This window comes from Cupressus sempervirens, chromosome 1 (assembly GCF_028749045.1).
Source record: "Cupressus sempervirens isolate cs-2001-9-10 chromosome 1, ASM2874904v1, whole genome shotgun sequence".
NCBI classification, from domain to species: domain Eukaryota; kingdom Viridiplantae; phylum Streptophyta; class Pinopsida; order Cupressales; family Cupressaceae; genus Cupressus; species Cupressus sempervirens.
This window is the reverse complement of record NC_143118.1, coordinates 199,278,319-199,297,685: the sequence shown is the minus strand read 5'-3', so window position 1 is coordinate 199,297,685 and position 19,367 is coordinate 199,278,319. Positions and strand designations below refer to the sequence as shown.

At 32.4% G+C, this 19,367-nt stretch overlaps 1 pseudogene; it reads left to right on the top strand.

The window, feature by feature from the left end:
* Positions 1-12,693: 12,693 nt before the first annotated feature.
* Positions 12,694-14,647, top strand: LOC149576810 (RING-H2 finger protein ATL70-like; annotated as a pseudogene).
* The last annotated feature ends 4,720 nt before the right edge of the window (positions 14,648-19,367 follow it).

The following is a 19,367-nucleotide window of genomic DNA, read 5'->3' as shown; positions in this document are numbered from 1 at the left end:
CTGTATAATTATATATGAATTACTTTTCATATTGGAGTATCTTTCAAAAGTGAAAGTCGGTCGAATGCGAAGCTTGTCTAGTGACTTTACTCTAGATATAGTTGTAAAAGTAAGGCCTTGCCTCTCAATTGTTCTGATATCCAGTGTTGCTTTCTGTAGCGTGAGACCTTGAGATTTGTGTATAGTGATAGCCCACAACATAGTGATTGGAAATTATTATATGATTTTTTTTTTCATTTTAGAGGATCTTTCAAAAGTGAAAGTAGGTTGAATGCGAAGCTTGTCTAGTGACTTTACTCTAGATATAGTTGTAAAAGTAAGGCCTTCTCTCAATTGCACTGATATCAACTATTGTTTTCTGTAGCGTGAGCCCTTGAGATTTGTGTATAGTGATAGCCCACAACATGGTGATTGGCAATTGTCTTTCGCTACCTAAAGTGACATGTATTATGGGCATACATTTGGGATCTTCATTGTTCCATTATTGTCCATTATAATTCTCGAAGGATCTTTCCAATAGTTTTATATATACTAAATGATATCATTGTGTTGTTGATGTGGAGAGATTGGTCCTCTTCTCCAATTTGTTAATTTTTCATAATAATTTGAATAGCATGGGAATGAAGGTTCTATATTAAATGAAATGTTTTTAAATTAGGTTCATTTTTATTACTTTGGTAATGATATTTGACATTCAAACTTGATAGTGATAGCATAGCAAGGAACTTTGAATGAATTAAGTTTTGGCTACTAGAGTATATCACATTTATGTCAATGTCAAATGTTTTTTATTCAAATATGTAGACACTCATTTATCAGTCTTTATCATATCTTACCTTTCTTTACCTTTTACTTTTCTCTATCTTTATTCTATCTACTCTAATTTCTCTATGATCTTATAGATCTATTTATCATTTATCCATCTTTCAATCTATCTATTTATCTATTAGATCCATCTATCACCCTAAAGATATTATCATTCTATATAAGTTTGTCTCCACCCTCACTTCAGCCTATTTATATATTCATAACTCTCCCTTCTTTGATATATGATTCCAATCCACCTATTTATAACTCCTCTCTCTCTCTCTCTCTCTCTCTCTCTCTCTCTCTCTCTCTGCGTCCTCTCTCCTGGTATTGCCCCCTATTTTATCTCTACCAATGTTTTCACCTCGCCATCTCTCTTTTCTATATATTTTTTTTGTATGAAGTGCACAACCTAGTATTTTGAAATCAATAATATAAAATTGGCTCTATCACACTATCACCTCCTCCATGTCTTTCTATTTTGATCTCCTTATCATGTTGCTTCATTGTCTATTTTGATATGAATAGGAGAAACCATGCTAACTAATATGAAATATTCAATAGTCCAATTTAATCAATGCGCTTCACCTCTAAATTTCTTCTACTTATTGAGTAAAATGTTGAAGCTATAATATTATTAATTTGTATATTTGATGTATAATTAAGAGATATTTTTTTAAAATCATTTTTCTTTAATTAATATATCATTAATTATCAAAATATAATTTTATTTAAAACACTTCAAGAATATGTTATATTGAAAGTATTATATTCAACATGTTTTTAGTTATCTATATTTTTATTAACATGTTATTCTACGAGCATGAAACGATTGCACACATCCATCTCCAAAAACACTAGATTGGTTAGACCTCGCCTTGGGTTCCTCAGACAGTGGCACCCTACCCCAACTGCTACATAGAGACAATGATGGAGTTGGGCCTTGACCCTTGCTCGTCTTAGGCCTTATCCTTTTATGTGGGATTTCTTTGTACACAGAAAGGATTGCTGATCTTTCTCTCTTATTGTTGTTTTCTCTTTTCTTGTTTTTTTTCCCTAGACGCCTTTTTGGACATTAATATCATTATCTTATCTTATCTAAAAAATCACCATTTGTCCTTAATTTAATAAATAAAATTATTATTAAATAATTATATATATTCATTATGTATTTATTCTAGTAATTATGCATATTATATGATTTTTTTTAAAAATTAGAATTTCATCAAACAAACACAACAACACTTATTACCATTTGTTTAATTAGGATTTCAGTAGTTAAAATATCTTAAATTATTTTATTGTAAATTTATTATTGATAATTATAATAATAAGTGAAACCAACACTAATTGTACTAAAACTATTATTTTTTGATTCCCTTAGTGACATTTCTTTGATAGAGCACCAAACCTTGATGTCATATCTTTAGCATTTACCTAGAAGGCACCCCTTCAAAGGATGACAAATGTTATATACGAAAACATTTTTCCAATTGCCTTCATTTAAATTAAGGTTGAGACATAATGTTCTTCATCATTATACATTTTATGTAGTATTATTATTATACCACACTTTCTTCATTGGTAGTGCTCTAGGTTTTCAAAAGTTGATAATTAATGAAGAGATATGTCTTGAGTCCTTACTAACTCAAGATTGAGACAACATAATGAATTGAAGTGGACTTAACGCGAGTCTAAAGTTATGTTTTAAAAATATATAGTAATAACAACTTTTGGTAATACCTCCAAATTAGAGGTCAAAATAATGAAGTGTTTAACATGTGATTATGACATAAAAAATTTTGTGCAAAATTCTTACAAGAAATTGAGACTATAGAATTTGGTGAACTTCAAATTTATAACCAAGAAAGTGCACATATGAATGGTGTTAACATTGAAACTACTGCAATTTATTTCCCTTTTTCATTTGTAAAATTATTTTACAAGAACAAATACAACATCGAAAATTCTAAAATAATATTTATTAATTTTAAACATTAAACACCAAAGATATTAAAACTCAAAGCTATGGATCTGATCTGGATAATTCATGGGATATTCAACATTGAGGAAGAATTTTCACAACTCTCTCTTAAAAACTAATGTAATCCAACAAATCAAATATGAGCATTTATCAAAAAAAAATTTCTGCAGTATGTTAAATGAAAACCTATAAAATGAGTACAATATCAATATAACCAAACTTGTCTCTTCCCAAAAAAAGGATTCCGATTAAAAGAAATAATGAGTCTATGATAAAATTGAGAGAGGTTGCAAATAATAATAATTAACCTTGGCTTCGATCTCTTACCGATAAAAAAATAAAATTGAGAAAGGTTGACTTCTTATTATTAATAAGTTTCTACTATTGAAAAGTGCATAACTTGTTTATATAATGAAATTTGACAGGCAAAATGAAAGGAATTTTTTTCCTAGTGCTCAAGCTTGATGCATTTGCTCCCAAAGATCGTTACAATGAACTTGGAGACTTGCGAAAAAATGATATGGGAGAAGTCTGGAAATTTTGGAAATTCGAAGACTAGGACTGGCACACTAATTTTGATTTTTAAAAAGTCAATTAGATGATTTTTTTTGAACTTTGTGTTACAAAAATAGATTTCTCAGGAATACGGAAGCTTTTGAAATCGACACTTTTGATGTGCCAAAATCCATATAGGCAGCTCTTGAACGTGGCACTTGTAGGGTTTGTAACATACTATTTAGAATGATTGCAACACATTACCAAATTCTTAATGAGTAAAAGGTCGTCATTCAAATAATCTTCCCAGCACTATGTTTATTTTTCCCCATTCTAAGAAGGCCACAACAATTTGAAAACCATTGTCAGTGTGGTAATTGTAAATGTTAAAATGAGAAAAGAAACAAAAACAACGAAGACTAAATTATTATGGAAATATTTTATACAATATAATACATGACAATATATGTGTGTATTTATACATTAGCATAAGCCTTCAACCAAAAAGTCATGAGAAGATTAATAATTAGTATGACTGTTGGGCTTCATATCCCAACAATCTACCCCATGAAGACCAACCAACACTGTAATGCGCTGGAGCTTACTCCCTTTTACAAATTTTAGAAAACAATGAAGCCTTGAGATGATCTCAAGGTTACCAGACTCTGTTCTAATACACTATGGATAAATCTTCTCCAAATTAAATCAGCGTAAAAAATATCTTCTCTTTGATACTGTGTATAGTACTTTCCATCACACAGATCTATCAGCTAACCAAAACTCAAAATTCTCCTTTGTTTTGAACCTACGCTAGGAAGAGGACAATCAATAACAACAAAACGAGTGTTCATAACAATTATAACATGTCACGACTCATTATTTCGACATGTTTTTATTAGGATTTAGTATGTTATTTGACTTTTTGACTAAGACTATGATTGACTATGTAGGACTTGACTTGAGTCGAATACTTTAAAAACTTTTATTGTTGATATTATTAGATGGGTAATTTAATTTAATAATCATTAGAATGGTCGCAATATATTGAGCCTATGAGATTTTGACATGATGGTTAAAATTGTGATTTCATTTATATGTTTATATCTGATGATGTATGTTGAATCTTTTAAAATTCGTATTTAAGATATTATTTATTTATTATGATGATGACATTATTGATGCAATGGGTGATGTCGAGTTTGTGAGTGTGCAGTTACTGAAGGCATAAGGGTGGTTGAGGTAGAGGAGTTTAGCTCCTTGGTAGGGTTGGCCTAGAAATTGTATGGTGTAGTTGCACACACACACACTTAATGTATTTTATTTGAAATAAGTCATTTGTTTGATTTTAACATTTAGTTTAATTATATAAATTTATACATGAATAGAGTAATTAACTAATTAGTAGATTGTCTATTGTTTTGAAATATTGTACTTTAGATTTTAAAATAAATATTATGCTCCTAATTTTTTTCATATTAGTAATTATTATGTTCCAATTTGAAATAAGAATTGTTAGTTGAGAAATTTATTGTTAATAAATAGATCTAAAAGTAAATTTTTCATCCACATTCTTTACTAGAGTTATTCTTCATCCATATTCTTTACTAGAATTGTTCTCCAAGATCAGTGGGAATGAAATTAAAAACTAACAAGTTGAATTAAATGTTCATTATGATAATGGCTAGAGAAAAGAAAATGACAGTTGGTAAAGGACGAGTTGTTTGAGAGGAAGGAGAAAACTATGAGTATTTTTAGGAGGAAGAAGTGTTAATTTAAGGGGAGGAGAATTTCATTGAGGTTACGCTTTATTTTGAAAAAAAAAAAATTTCTTCTAAAAACCATAGAGAGGAGGGAGAAAAGATATGGAGGAAAGGGAGGAAATCAAGAGAAAGGGAGGAGGCAATCTGAATAATTTTTGTATGCTGAGGACCCAAGAACAGAGTTTTGCCGTGAAATGTTGAATCGATAGGAAAAGGTGAAGGAGGACAGACATAGATCAGGTGTTAGTTGAGCTGAAAGGAGACTCATACACAAACTATAGGTTTCTTAATATTGTTTGATATGCTATGTTTTTAATTAGATATTTGTTCATATCAATTTGTTCATGGAGGTATAGGGGGTAAAATGATGTTTGTATAGTTAATCAATAACTATTTATTGGAAACTTGGACAAATGCCGTTAACACTACAACTATTTTTATTTTTAATGGTTGGTGTGATAATAGAATATAATTTTGATACGTTTTTATTGAATTGTTGTACACATTTTTTTTTTGACCTTAAGATTTTAAAATGCCTGGTTATTTCCTTGTTGCGGTTATAGTACTAGCAAATTCATTGAACTATTGTATTTAAATGGTTACGTCATATGACAGCCAGGTCTACTGCTCACAAATCACACTTAGAATAGATAGATCACCAAATAGGTAATACTCCATCTTCTATGATTATATATATATATATATATAGTTAGTTAGTAAACAGTTTTGTCCTTCCAAAATTAAATACAAAGAATGACTCAAGACGCCCAAATAGAAGAACAATTGCCACTAACAATTGGATAGATTATCATTTTATTGATAATCTTCCTCTGAATTGAGAGGTACAACTCCCTCGTAAAGGTATTCAATGAATGTGATATATGCTTATGTCTTTAACCTGAAGACACGAAGGGTTTTCTAACATTCATCCATAAATATGGAATAAATGCGATTATCAAATTAATAAGCTAATTATGAGAGAAAAATCAACAAACAACCATAGGACTATTCACCAAGTCTTTCACAATACTAGAAGATAATAGAGAGAATCAAACATATCATTTTTGCAAAAGACAACAACATAGGACTGTATTTGAAACAAGATAGAAAAGACCACAGGATCTTTCTCTATCAGAAAATAAATATTTAGACCTTAAGATCTGACATACAAACATTCCTTTCCATTTCTAACACATAACAAAATAACAATAGTATTATTTCATCCCTTCTGTTACCATCAAATACAAAGAACAAAAGAAATCAACTCTCTACATTTCCCTCTACAAAATAGAAAATATTCTTCTCCCTGTAACAACCGCCATAGAACTTCTACTCTCGGAAAAGAAAAGAACCCTATTACCATAGTTTTCTCCCATTAAATAAATTTTTCCAAGAAGTTTGGTAACTGCCCTAACTTCTCACCGAACTTCTATTGTCTTCTCCCGCACTTTACTATGATAATTAATTCATTAAAGAATTAATTATTTACATTCTTTTGTTATATCTCCCACTTTAGTTTCACAAAACTTTTATGCACATTATGATAATTAATTCTAAAAGAATTAATTATGTGAGAGGTTAATGCTCTTTTAAAATTAATTTGAAATTTAATTATTTTGCATTAAATATATTAATATTTAATTCTTTTAAGAATTAAACATTATATAGAGCAAAATAATTAATAAATTATTAATTTAAAAAGCTTTCCTTTTCCTTGAGTTGAATGGAAAAAGAAAAAGAAATACTTAGAGTTTCAGAACCCTAGCTAACATATATATATAAGCTAAAGTATACAACAATAATAATCAAGTTTGAATCTATATTAGATTGTAGCGGCTTGGCTAGTCTAGGCTAAATTTGGGGTTTGGTTTTGAATGAAGTGAATTGTAATCCAGTTAATGTTTTTCTTTTTATTTGATCTCCTTGAATATTGATAAAAAATGATGGAATTTAGAAGAAACCAAACCAAGAGTTAGAAAGAATCAAAATTTTATTTTGATTTAAACAAAATATAGTGACTTTTGTGGAATTGTGTATGTTGGGGAATTGAAACAGTGGATCTCAATCAAACTTCATTTATTTTTCCTTTGTCTAAAACCAACGTTGTACTGTGGAAAAACATTTTTCAGAGTTTGAACAACTTACTATTTTTCTTTAAAAAAAAAAAAAAAACCTTTATAGTCAAAGGATAGAAGTCCTGCAAGCCAAGTTAAGCATTGTGATTTGGAGTAAAACTTAATCAACAATGTTCTATAGATAGGAAGCATCGAATGAAATGATATTCACGTGTGGGTTGAGACTATATCGTTTTGGATCTTTGTTTCCCACACCTGAGTGTGCTTTTCCCATATTTTTATTTAAGTTGAGGGTTATTTTTGTCTCACTGGGTTAATTGTTAAATCTATTATTCATGTTTGTGAGACCTGAGCTTTTTATCTTACTGTGCATTTGATACTTTTGTTTTTGTAGTAAATTCCCATCCTTTTAAATATTGACAAATGGTTGTGTTTTAAAAAAAATCTAAAAGGTTTGTTTATGTATATAATGTTTATAGCTAATGTATTTTTTTAAAGCTTTAAGAAGTTACCTCATGAGTGAGATGTTACCAAATTACATCCAATTTACATTAAGTTATATTGGGGATTAATTTTGACTTTTGGGAAGGGTGCTGAATGTGGATCAAAGAGGAGGGTAATTATTGAAAATCTTGTATTGTTTTCTTTAGCTATTACTTGCAGTTTTTTATATTATACTGGTTCATGATGCTTGGCCAAGCTCGGCAAAATATTTATGCATATGAATGAGATACATTGGTTATTTATATTTTACCTCTTCCACATCCTTGTGTATGTTTCTACTAGACATATGTGTAAGTAGATAAGGCATAAAAGCTACAACAGATCTTTCTGATCCAATTGTGTTGAGTTGCTAGCCTTCTCGTGCTAGGGAGGGTAGTTCTTCTTAACCGGAGAACCTTGGGGAGCTAACCACTCCATGGTTGGGTGGTAAAAACTTCTAGACCACTCTTCCGTCTCATGATAGCAGATGGACATTGTTCTGATAGCTTGGAGACAAGATTACATGCAGATGGACACAGGTTCGATGACATGTTATTTTTTTATGTTCTATGTCATATATGCTTTATATCATATGATGTATTGATGTTATATTCATGTTCAATGTGCAGGTCGACATAGTTTTGACAAAAGATGTCATGCTCATATGATTCATTTTCAACATTTATGCTTTGATTTGTTTATGGTATCGACATTGTATTATCAAATGTATTTAGAAATTTTGGCGTTATGTAGTAACGATTGTGATTCCAATTTTCTTCTCGACTAGATGTCGATATGTATAGTTTTCATCTGAAATTGGACAATGAATAAAATCGACATTTGACTTTTCAAATTTTATATTCCGCATCTTGAGATTGTTTGCGTTTGTGGCTTGTGTTGTGGATTTTGGTTCTTACATAACAACCATAAAATCCACATTTTTTTTGCAGCTAGATTTTGGCACCAATAAGCAAGCATTTGTATACTCATACTACTACTGCACTCACTATTTGGACACATACCTCCAACAATGATTGTGGTTACACCTTTCCCACTTACATCTGCAAGTCCTTTTGCAGTTGCCTCAATTTCATTTGGAAATATCTTAAATCCAAACATGTCTGTGGGACCATTCCAGATAATAGTTTTAGTTGTGTCCAAAGTATCCATAAGGCAAGGGTCCCATGGGAGGGGCTTGGGCTCTATTTTTGTGGAGCGGGTGGCTCCATGATAATTTTTTAAGGGGGCTAAAGTTTATTTGGAATATACTCCTATAAAATAAGAGCTTCGACATTTTAACCCCCTCAACTTGAGTGGGTGAAAATGACATGAAGAAATCTGCCACATGTCAAAACCTACTATTAATTTTCCCACCAAAATGATATAACCTCACCAAAGAAATTTATGAGGAAATTAAATTTTTATTTTTAAAATTTATAACACCACAAGCTTCCTTGAATTTAGGAGTTGATTTTTAAAGCCGATTCACATATAAAATTCATGGGACCACTTCTTTTTAGATATTTCTAAAAATTCTTAGTGACAACCGCTCCATTTTTAAGGAAGTGGGTACCCATAAGACCCCAACCTAAATGTCTTGATCTTTGCATATCACACATGTAACCAGTTTCTATGCATAATGCATTTGGTGCATATGGTGTCTTGGCCATCATGGCTCTAATCTTGTTCAGTATCGGCATTAGTAGAGTCTAAATTTTTTTCAAGACTTGCGGTTTGCGTGCACATATTTATAGAATTTTGATTTTCCTTTACACGTCCTCCCGCATCTAGACTGGCCAATAGACACTCCTTTACCTAGATGTCTTCATCGATTGGGCGCTTCTCATATTCATATTCCTTTGAGTTCAAATATAAATTGTTCTCGATAATGAAAATCTCTTCTGGAAAATTGACTTGTGGTGGCCTACCTGCCACTTTACCAACCATCACCTTGTCCTCTAATTTGTATCCGTTCATATGCACAATTGTCTATGCAATGTCAGAACTTGTCCAAGTGATGAGTTTTTGTTTTTGGAAGGCAACAGTTAGTATTTTCAGAGGACAGCTTGAGTTTTTTCTTGTTTTCTTATAGTGGTGTAAAAGATCTCGGTGAAACCAATAAGCATTTCAGATTCCTCTTTTCACTTATGCTGTTAATTTATATTTATATTTGATGTTTTTCATAGGAAAGTCTTAAATGCTTTGCATGATATGAGTTACACTTGTCTAGAAATGATCTCTTTGAGTATGGGGATTTTGGCTCTAGTAGCTCATTGCATTATAAATCTGTAGGAGAGTTTCAGGCTGTGTTAATTAGATGACAAATTATATTTTCAAGAAATGTTGAATAAAATCTAAAGTCAATGCTCATCTATTTGATATAGAATGATGAGTTTGTAAAAAATATATGGTTGAATGGTCAAATGCTCTTTTAAATAGATAAGATTCCCTTTACTGTTCAAACGATATGGTAGAATGTGTTGATAAATGATTCTATGCAAATAGCTGATTTTGTGTTTCTCCATTCATACAATTATCTCTAAGGAAAACTGAGAGTTATTTTCTCTTTTCTTTTGGTGCTACTGATTTATAGAGGGATGAAATTCAAATTCTGTACTCATTATCTTAGTTAGCGAGTCTTGGTTGGACAACCAATGACTACTAGATTTGGCTAAAACTTTAAATCCTTTGGATTGGTCACTGATCGATTTGTTCCTCGGTTGGGCATGTCAAATGTTTTAAACCTTTTCCATTGACCCTTATTTTGTTTGGCATCAACCAGTTCTAAATGAGTTAAGTCACATTGCTTTCATACAAATGACTCTATTGGATAGATTTAACTCTAGATTATACCAAAAATTAGTTGAAATTTTTTTGAATACAACATTTATGAATGTAGGAGAATTGTAGGTTATTTTCTCAACAAAACAATTGGGTGTCGTAAGACTAGTAATATGGTCTTCCAAACTATGGGTTGTTCTTGCATCGCAAAGAAAAATAAATTCTTGGTTCATCATTGCTTGAACACGCTTCCACATACTCTCTGTGAATCTATACATGTGTAGTGGGCTCTCCATCAGCTTCAAGACACATGTCATAGCAACGTAGTGCTGGGACAATGTGGTTCCATTCTTGTAGTTCTCCACTTCTGTTGCTTCCATCACCGGCTCTAACTTTATCACTTCCTCAAGCTAGTCCAGTGTCTCAACAACAGTCCCCACCCAATTCATGTTTGCTCGAGCATCTATTCATTTGCCCCTTCACCAAGTTACAACTTTGGTTATTGTCATCCCAATTTGATATGCCACATAGCATAAAGCATCTTTCTATTTTCCTTGTCAAACTTATCATCTTCCACATGTGAAGGAGAATCAAATCTCTCACTTACCAATAGCCTTTGAGATCCTTCACTTGGCTTTCAAAACCTCTCACTTACCAATAGCTTGTGAGATCCTTCACTTGGCTTTCTTTGAGATATTCTATCTTTAGAAGATAAAATTGGCAATGCCTCCTCTTCTCTGGGATGAGTAGCAGTTTGCACCTCTTGACCTTCTCAGTCAATATACAAGCCTCTCCTTGGGGCCTCCAACAATAGCCTATGCCTGGCTGCATGTTCCCATTCCTTCACTAATTGCCTGTAAATCAAAGCAAGAAGATTTTGCCTGAACTCCCTTATGTCTTCCTTGTGACTGAATCATTCGGATGTGCTCTTCTATCATCTCCCGCATCCTGTCATGATGAGATAAAGAAGTCACAACACTATCTTTGCTTACCTTTAGCGGACTAGTCAACCTATGTGAAGTACTACCAGTCTCAACCTCATGTGACAAAGCGTCTAGCTGAGCCTGGTACTCTCTGTCAGCAAAATCATGAATGCTCAATGGCTGCTCAACTCTACCAGGTATCTCACCATCAACATTCTTATCATTATTTGAACTCACTCCACTGTAATCATTGCTTGTCGGAACCAAACTACCCTGAGTACCTGAGACATCACCCTTGGGAAACTCGTATACAACTGTCTCAACTTGAGTATCAAGTTGACAGTTACTATCCATCAGCGTAATATCCTTCACCACTTCTTCCTGTGACCGAACTGAAATCTTTGACCGGTTGCACACTTGTTTCTCGAATTCCTCATTAAGGTTCCTAGTAACATCTCTCATTGTATCAGTCAACGCTTTGTGAGAAGATTTGACAAAACGAAATCCAATTGATTTATTCACCTTAGCTGGGTCGGACAGCCTGTCAATCATACGGTGGTGCTTAACCAATAGTTCAGACATGTTATGTCTGATTTTTCTGAGCTCATCCTGAATGCCTGAATAGTCCTCCTTTCCACAATTCTGACTCTGAATACTATATCTATTACTTGTCCAAGATTGTGTCCTCGGAGATTTTGTGCTGTACCTGTCCATCTTGGTTGAAGTAGAGTGCTGATCACTCATGTAATTCGGTTCTCACCCCACAGGATGGCAAGAAAACCGCTCTGATACCACTGAAATAACCCCGACAGGATTATTGCTTCTTAGACACCAAAATACTAAAACTTCAATGATTAGGCATTTCGTCAAACAGTTAGCACCCAAGGTTGTTTAACGAACTAGTTACAAACTGATGTCAAGTTCTATTCTTGTAATCAGAGTTGTACTAATACACTATGAGATTTGTCATGAATGGAGTAATTCCTCACATAATTCACCAAGACTTTTCAAATGCAAAATACAATCATACCTTCAATGTTCAGGGAGAAATTCCTATTACAATCAAATGTTTCATTGCTTAACCATGATTCAATAATGGACCTGAACCGTAGCATCATTGTATCCTGCTACAGAATTTAGTAATTGTTGACATTTCTCAAGCTGCGTTGTCAACTCATTTACCTTATTGCAATATCATTTGAAAACTCTCATAGCCAGTATTGTTTGTGGTATTATATAAGGCCCCTCATGATGCCATGTCACATCAACCACTGAGCTTATTCCCAGTCAAGAGCAGCATATCTGAATGTTGATCTCGAACTCCTCCTTCCACTGCATCTACCAAGTTCTCAATCAGATGAAGCAGGAGTCACAGACTGGACGGAATGGGTGCCGTCTCTCCTTTAGTGCAATCTGCCGCAGGAAGATCGGAATACAGATTTCCTCCAGCTATTCAATGGATTATTGTCTCTACCGCCTGGTCAACTTATTTCGTGCTGTGGTTGGTACTCGACTGATAATATAACAATTTCCAAAGAGAGTGAACGAATACTGACTATCTATTCTGCGCGGTAATTATTAACCCTCAACGACGTCCCGAGATTCTGCTGGAAATCGACAATGTAAAAATGCCTTCACTGCCCAAACGCTCCTGTTAACCTGTCCACACCAAGACCGCGCCTTCCTGAGCCCAACTGCAGATCCCATACATACCGTAATGAAAATACTGTCGTCCTCCTGCTTTAAATCGACAGTCTAGTCTATGCGATTTAATGTATCAACGACACCGTAAATTAAATTGCCTTCGGCTTGTCTTTGAGGCACAACAACCTTGTTGATATCTGCTGGCTATTGATCATGCATGAAAGTCGTCTTCCGTTCTTTGATCCTTTAAATGCCTATGCAATTTCTGATGTCGTCGATATTGTATGAAACCCGCACATCGATGATAAGTATTAAAATTTGCTGGAGGGTGCTTGGCCTTTTGAGTTTGCTGGAAGGTTTTTAGGAAAATCGTAAGAGATGAGAAATCATATATATTTCCAATCGTCGCTAATACGGATGGATTCTCTTCCTTAATTCTGGCTGATAAAGAACAAAGCCATTCTATACTACAGCTATCTCTATGTAATTATTTGGCCTTAGACCCCAATTAACGCCCTGATGAAATGACTGAATGTCACATCCAATCTGCAATAATTCAGATGATATTTCACACCCTCAAAATTGCGTACCGATTGAGAGTTATCGTTCTCAATGGCCAACTGTGACAATTGCAGAAACCCTAGGTTCCACAATGCACCTGTGATTAAATCACAATCTGAAAACAAAAGAGAGATAAACAACTGCCTGCTTCGAATGGAGCCCCGGGGTGCCTATTTATTCTTTTCTCTCCATCTTCTCCAGAGACTTCTAGAACATTTTTGATCTTATCTCTTAAGTGACTTTATTAAATATTTTATAATTCAAGTCACTTTATTAAATTAATTAAATATAAAGTTATCTTTTAATATTTATTTATTTGATAACTTTATAAGTAATTAACTTAATATCATTTATTTATTTAATTAAAATGATTAATTAGTCATCCTCATTATTTTGGACAACCAAGTTAATCAAATTAATTAATCAGACTGCCACCGAAAATTGGGGACATGACATTTTTTTCTTAGTAATTGTACCAAGTTTGGAATGTTTCAGTCGCTGCCATCAAATCATGTCATTATAAAAGCGAATCTAAATATTATTGTTGGTGAAGCAACATCAAATTTGCATGAAGTAATGCAATAGAGGTGGGAATCTTAGTATTAGTCTCCACAATAATGCTTCCCTCTTATGTCTGTGTGAGAATGCAAGGAATTAGAGGCAATGCAAACAATGTTGATCATTCGATAGGAAATATGAATAATACAAATATTTCAAGAATTGGGTCTTTAGTAAACATTATAATTAATTTAACTATATACAAGGAGGCACTAGAGTTCTGGATGAGAGGACCACACATTCATATCCCAGAGTGGTGTTTTTTAGGTGCCAATAGCTACCCCAAGTCGCAGGATGTGTGTTGCTCCATTTGCTTGGGGAAGTATAAGCACAAGGAAGTTTTATACATGTCTTTAGACTATGGGCATTGCTTTCATGCAGGATGTGTGGGATTCATAGCTTAGGATCAATCCCTTTTGTCCTATTTTTAGGATGTCCTCTCCATTACCTTCTCTATCGGTCACACCCCTTCCCACGCATCTCATTGAGTTGATTTCTCTCCCATTGCATTATGTCGATACCAAAACAATCCACCGGGATCTGCTAGTGGTCATTTTACTACTCTACAATGTCTAATAGGAATGAGCCTATCAGCTAAAAAATAAAATAAAATCATAAACTCTAAAAACACAAATCTTCTTAAATAATATTAGCACTATGTAAAATTATCATTATACAAAAGTGTTGTCATCTTTATTTTTGAAACTTAATTAAATTTTTGGACAAATTCAAGTCTTTCTTGAAAGTTCATATTTTAATATCATGTAGTACAATGACAAAATATAGGTCCCATCAAAGTAATTAAAGTAAATAGATTTCAACTATTTATAGATGAAATTGATTGCAAACATATAAATAATAACTAACTTTCATTACATGTTGTAATCAACCTTTTAGAATATTGTATATATAATGCTACATTTTTTTTGGATTGTCTCATAAGTTGATTTTAAGACAATCTATTGACTATGTCAGAATGTTTTCTATGCAATTTCATATATTATATTATATTAAATAGTCAAATTTAATATTTTAAAATTAAGTGTTAAGATTGTATTTATGGGGTTCTAGTTTAACCAACAATATTAACACTAAACACTTTAAAAAATTGTTATACGAAGTCATGCCAATCAAGTGAGAATAAATAAATTATAATAAAAATGTAATCCATTTAAAAGTTCATTTATTGTTTCTTACTCTTCATTCTTATGTATTTGATAGTTTATAAGGTTAATTGATATTAATAAATATACTTAATCCAACTCCAACTACATAGGACACAAAAATGGTTGTAATTTGTTTTTTTGATATTATTTGCTCATGTTAATCCAATAAAATTACTAAATTGATTATTTCATTTCTTTTCTACTTAGGTTTTTGGAGAATGAACAATTTTTAAGTATTTTAGTGGACTTAGAAAGAGGTGTCATAACTTTGTCTTCATCATCTCACAAATACCAAACTTTACCTGGTTCTTATTAAACTGTGTATCATTCAAAACTAGATCCTATGACGAATCAAGTCCATCTTGTTTGACTAATGAATAGGAGAAGTACAACCCTTGCCACAATGGAACTTACTTCAACGATTTATGTTTCTCATTCTTATAATTAAATGCTATCTATGACAAGAGAGTAAAATATATTTGTTTTATATAACTTGCTTCCAAAATAATCATTAGCTTAACCTTTTGAGATATCCAATTCTACATAGATTCTTTTTAATGTTATGAATCAAATCATTCATTCTTGGATGTTAAAGACCTTCATAATACATTACCAATTCCCTAAATGAAAAAAAACCTCTTGGAATAAAAGTGGAAGGTATGACAACCTAACTTAAATATGCATAACCGCAAATGACTTTGTCATCAAATTGAAAGCTGCAAACAAGGACCCTTTGTTCTCTTTCTATTGAGGTATCCAATTCTTGTTTGACAAAATATTATGGAATTTTCTAATTAAAGAAATTTATTTCTTATTTTTTAAAATTTGAGAAGTTTAATAATATGTTTCACCAAATTATGCAAAATTACATCAAATTGGTAAACTAGTCAACACCCAAAATGCACTATCTCAAATTTCTTGTAAACCAAAATATTATGTTTTATTATAGAAATTTCCTTCCATTGGGATGCAACTAAAACCATTTAATTATTTATAACAACCTTAAATAAACTGATATAATCACTAAGAAAAAATTCTATGAAATGAAATAATTTGATTAATAAACCATCCTTGAACCACTTCCAATACATTGAAAGTAGGACAACCTTCCATAACTTCTATAAATCGTAACCATAAGTGAAACCCTACTTGTAACTCTAACCCTAACTCTAGCCATAAGCCTTACTCTAACGGTAACTCTAAACCTAACCCTACTTAACCCTTGCCCCATTTGTAATTCCAAACCCTAACTCTACTAGTGACCCTAATCCTAATCATTAGCCTAACACTTAGCTTATTATAAGTCAGACTCTACTCATAACTCTAAGCCTAAGCCTATTTGTAACTCTAACCAAAAGAATTACTCTAACTTTAACTCTAAACCTAACCCTAACCCTAATTGTATTCCTATCCCTAACCCTAATTGTAATCCTATATTTAATCCTAAATGCACACCTAGCAATAATCATTATCATAAGCCTAACCTTGACCTTGACCCCTTAGTCTTATCTATAACCCTCCTCCTAATCTTATGTGTATCTCTAACTATATCCCTAACTCTAACCATAGTCTTACTCCTATCCCTAACCCTACCCACAATCATAAGCATATGCCTAACTCTTATAACATTCCTAACTAACAAAAATTCTAATCCCAACTTTACTCCTTATCCCAACCAACCCTAATTATAATCATAGCACATACCTTATAATAAGTCTAACCCTAACTATAACTCTAAACCTAAGTCTAACCCTAATTGTAAGCTTGAATCGTAACCCTATCTCTAACCATAGTCCTACTTGTATCCCTAAATATACCCATAATCATAAGCCTATCTCTAACTCTTATAACATGCCTAACTATAACAAATAATCTAATCCTAACGCCAAACCTAAATTTACTCCTTAACCTAAACATAATCGTAATTCTAACACCTAGCTTATATTAAGTCTTCCCCTAACCATAACTCTAAACTTAACCCTAACTCTAACTCTAACCATATTCCTACTTCTATCCCTAAATCTACTCACAATTGTAAGCCTATCCCTAAGTCTTATAACACACATAACTATAATAATAAATCTAATCCTCACCCTAACCCCAACTCTACTCGTGACCCTAATTCAAACTATAAGCCTAGCACCTACCTTATCATTAGTTTGTCCCTAACCATAACTCTTAACATAACACTAATGCTAATTATAAGCTTAACCATAACCCTGATATTATGCCTAACCCTTTTCTTATTCTAAGTCTAACCTTAACCCTAACCCTAACCCTAACCTCAACCCTAACCCTTCTCCTAATCATAAGTTTAACTCTACCCCTACAACTAACCCTAACCCTTACCCCAATCATAATTCCTAAGCCTAACTCTACCATAAAACCTAACCCTAATCATAAGCCTAACACATACCTTATCATAATTATGACTCTAACTATTAATCATAAGCTCCTAACATGTACCTTATTGTAACTATGTCTCTAACCAAAATCCTTACTCTAATCATAACTCTAAACCTAAACCTAACCCTAATTGTAACCATGCCCATAACATTTATCGTAAGCCTAACACAAATCTTATCCTAAGTCTCACCCTAATTGTATCTGCAAACCTAACACTAGACTTAACTCTAATCCTAGCCCTAATTCAAACTATACATATAACACTATTCCTTATCGTAAGCCACACCCTAACATAAACTCTAAACCAAAGCCTTGCCCTAACATGAGCCTAATTGAAGCTCATCCCTAACCCTAATCATAAGCCTAATTCTTACAGTGTATCCATGACTCTAACCCTGACCCTAACCCTACCCTTATCCCTTATCCCAAGTTTAACTCTAACCCTAACCCTTATCCTAACCCTATTCCTACTGCCAAGTCTAATACTAACCCTAACCGTAATGGTAATTGTATCCCTAATTCTTATTATAAGCCTAATTATAAGTCTAACCCTAGCCCTAATCCTAATCTAACCTTGACCTGAAATATAAACATAAGCCTAACAGTAATCATTATCATAAGCTTGACCCTTAACCTAACCCTATTCGTAACCCTACTCCTAAGCCTAATATTAATTGTTCTCGTAGATTTGAACGTGATCCTAACCCTAAACCTTATTGTATGTTTAACTATAACCTCACAAGCATTAGAACACTTCAAGTTAAGTAATGTATTTAACCAAATTAAATACAAACTATAAAATAAAGATTATACATAATAAAATTAAATGAATTTATGATATTATATTAAATTAAAATAAATAAATTATATCTTCAAGTTATGTAAATAAAACACCACACATATAATTAAAAATAAAATTTAAATTAATAATTTGATACTATACAAGATAAGAAATCATTTTTTTTCATTAAACTGCAACTGTCATTGTTGCTACTAGCTTATATATATTTATATTGCATATCACACACACACATGCTAGTTGTTATTATTTTAGATTTTAATTATGTTTACAAATCAATCAAGTAATCATAAACCAACTAAAGTTTTATTGACTTCATATATTTTACATAATTTTTTTAAAAATAATTGATTTAATTAGTTTGTTCAATAAATCTAAGGACTTAGGTTAACTGATTAATTTAAGAGAAGTTGGATAAATTTAAGGCCTTACATTAAAAAATTAATCTAAAAGAAGTTGAATGTAATGCCCTGCCTCAAGATCCCTGAGCAACAAGAATAAATAAAGCTATTTTTTTAGAAGTATAAGATGCAACAAGAAACATCCACACAAGATTGCAATAGAAGACAAACACAAAACTAACCACCAAAAATCCCCAAGCGTCACGATTTACCAACGCATTCATTTGCCAACCACATGAGTTAAGCATACACAGTTCATTCTAAGTTACAAGTTAACATTTGGTATGCCATACATTTTCAGCCTAAAATAAAAATTCCTAGATGATTAATCATACAAGTTAATTTCCAATTAAAATGATGCAAGCCTCAAGCATAAATTCCTAAATTACATGCCCAATCTGAATATGTTTTGATCTAGGAAGATATGGGGCCTAAAAGGATATCCAAAACCACAATTCAATTTTTCAAAAAGTGATCATAGAAGCCCATTATTTTTTGTGCAACCAAACAACATCCAACCTCCT